We start from the raw sequence: 3,108 nt of genomic DNA on the forward strand, positions 1-3,108 counted from the left end.
CACCATGATATGGTGGGAAAGCAAACCTTGTATTTCCCTTCCATACTGAAAGGTTCACATTCTGTGGGTAAGTGGCCCTCCTAGAGAATAGCAAGGAGACTAAAGTAAATTTCATCAAGCACATGCTACCCTTGCTGTTTGTTTTTTGGGTTCAGCCTTCACTGTGGCACTGACACATGCTCTAAGTCAGAGAGAAGTTAAAATGACTTGCAGACTGGCATTGACTTTTCCAGGATTTGAAGCTGTATACCATTTTAGAAGCATAAGTCCTGAAAGTGCAAACTCACTAGAAAAAAAGTAGGGGAGGAAAGGGGAAAGGATGATGTTAAAATAAAACTTATTCAGTATTGAATCTCTATGTCTAAAATTATAAAATATAGTTAAATTAAAAATATAAGTATACTATGACAATGAGTGCTAGCCAGCAATATATATATGTATAGCCCGAACAATAGCATTTAATGAAACACATTTGTGGACCAAAAAAATAAAAGAGAAAATCCTACATTTATATTATGTAGCTAAGATATCAGCATTCTATTTATTTTAAAGGAAGGTAAAGTCTTAATACTGTATAAAAGCAATCTTAGGATACTGGTCCTGCTTTAAGACCACAAGGGAAAAAATAAATTGTTCATGTTTAATAGTGCATGATTCAGCTAAATTTTGCTTTTATTTTGAGATAGGAAATTCACTACATAGCAAGTCAGAGGAAACCTTTTGATTACTACAGTTCATAGAAAATGTTTCTGGGAAAATATTTTAACTGTTTTCAGCTTGCTGAAGTTTATACATTGAAATACTCATCTCTGTGGGGTTAAGGTCACATTCAAAGTTGACTGCAATCAAAGGGGATTTGTGTGTGTGTGTGTAGGTCTATAGCAGGGTTTCATTCAACATTAGAAAATGTGGTTTAGACTCCAAACTGGCAGGCTTTTTGAAATTACTATAAGTTATTCAAATAATTTTCCCATTTCTTGTGTATGCCCATCTCAACCACAGAAAGTAATCATATCCAAGATGGTACTCTTTAGTCAGGCCAGGTTTGGAGCAAAGGTATTTTGGTGAGAGCACCTCCTGTAGGGAGGATCACCGAGTTCTGGTTAACACCATATGTATTGAAGAAACTGACTGATGATGAGCAGTGTTTTTACTCTTTAGAAAATTAACAACCACTGCTTTTCCATTGGTACACTTGTCCTGTGGTGTGGGACAGAAAACATACAGCCTGGAATGTGGATAAAGGCGCATGTTACAGTAGGAGCTAGCTTGTACTAGGAAATTAATTTGATTATAAACAAGAAACCCAGCCTGGTTCCATAAACCAGCCCCTGGGCTGAGCTATGATGGGATGGATTTTAATGCCTACAGGGACTTCACCGAGTCACATTCCACCCTAAGCTGCAGGTATCTCACTGGCACAGGAGCTGTGTTTAAGCCAGACCAATGAGCTGTCTGGACCAGAAGATTCAAATTCTCCTGTTTAAGGAGGTAGGAAGAATAAAATACACTGCTGTTACATGAGAATTCTGGGGTGTGTGTCATCTCTGTCTCTGATCCACCTCTCCTGTCACCTGTGGTGAGTCAGTGTGAGGACAGCAGCCAGTTCCTGCAGGCAGAGTGGAGGGAGACAGAGGACAGTGCATGCAGACCCTGTCCCCACAGCTAACAGCTGGAAAAGACCAGATGTGAGCCCGACCCAGCAGCAAAAAGCCGCAAAAATACAGCCAGAGCTGTGAGGGAAATACAGCCAAAGAGCTGTGTGAAACAAAAAGCCAGAGAAGCTGAAAAACCTGAAAAATAAAAGCCCCACCGAATAAATGGGTAGCTTTGTCTCTGTGCAGAATCATCCAGTTATAAAGGTATGGTGCAATGCTACAATCCTAAAAGTGCCTTTTGCCTCCTTACTCTGTGCCAGGAGGGTTTCACTGGCACACTTCTGGAGCAGAGCCGGGTTCAGTTTTGGGATGTGGAGCTTCTGTGTGTACAGCGCATTTGGTGGGGCTTGAGGAAGGAAAAGCCAAGGAGCCTTTGCTTGCATCAGAGTGTAATGACCTGCCCAAAGCTGAGGAATAGAGGAGGATAGATCATTGGGGAGATTTCTACGGAAGTGGCACAGATCCAAAATGCTGCATTGCTTGAATTCAGAATTTGAGACCTGAATGATGAAATTAACAAGGTTCTGAGGGAGAAAGGACACTGGGAATACAGAATAAAGGAGCTGGGAGGTCCTGACTTTGCTAGGATTGGCCTGAAAATGTTAGATCATGAAGGGAAAGAAGTTCCAGGAGACAGAGGCTGCAAACACTTTGAGGCTGCAAAGGACTTGCCAGGAGTTAGAGAGCTTTTTGAAAGGAATCCCTGCCACCCCCACGGAAGACCCGGGCTAAGCTTATGAAGGACATCAACACTGAGTACTATGGCTACAGGGATGAAGATGATGGGGTTCTGGAGTCCGTGGAGCAGGAACATGAGAAGAAAGTTATAGCAGAATCAGTGGAAAAATGGAAGATGGAGAGAGAAGGATGACTTGCAAGAGGTGAGGAGGTGCAGGAAGAAAACATCAATGGTACCCATGAAGAAGGGGCTGATGAGGAAGGTGGCAAGGAGAGAGAAGGTGAAGATGGCCAACAGAAATTTATTGCACATGTTCCAGTGCCAACTCAACAGCAGACTGAGGAAGCTTTTGTACGAATATTACTTTTCTACATTTTAAGATATATAGTTGTTTTCCTTTAAGAGAGAAGATGACTTCAACTTAAACAGCACTCTACACTAACAAAAATATAAGAAAATCCAGGCAAATATTACATAAATCCACAGAAACTAGGACACCTAAAATGCATAATTTTTTAGCTTACTAGGTTTGGGTTGCATAATATGAACCTCTTACTTTAATAAAATTTGATATTTGTAATCTTAGTCCATATATTTCTCCTATAATTTAAAAAATTAAACAATGAGTTGTAAATAAAAAAATTCAATACAGTGTTAACAGTTTTATTACTTTTATTATGGACTTAAATTTCATGCTTTTAAAAACTGTGTTCTAATTGTATTTTTCTAACGTAAACTTTTGCATTAACAGGACAATTTATAGAAGTGTCA

At 39.8% G+C, this 3,108-nt stretch overlaps 1 pseudogene; it reads left to right on the forward strand.

Annotated features, from left to right (window-relative positions):
* The first annotated feature begins 1,820 nt into the window (after nucleotides 1-1,820).
* Nucleotides 1,821-2,739, forward strand: LOC128935839 (pre-mRNA-splicing factor ISY1 homolog; annotated as a pseudogene).
* The last annotated feature ends 369 nt before the right edge of the window (nucleotides 2,740-3,108 follow it).

This window comes from Melozone crissalis, unplaced genomic scaffold, assembly GCF_028551555.1.
Source record: "Melozone crissalis strain CALT ecotype California unplaced genomic scaffold, PUWL_Pcris_2 ptg000004l_1, whole genome shotgun sequence".
NCBI lineage: Eukaryota > Metazoa > Chordata > Aves > Passeriformes > Passerellidae > Melozone > Melozone crissalis.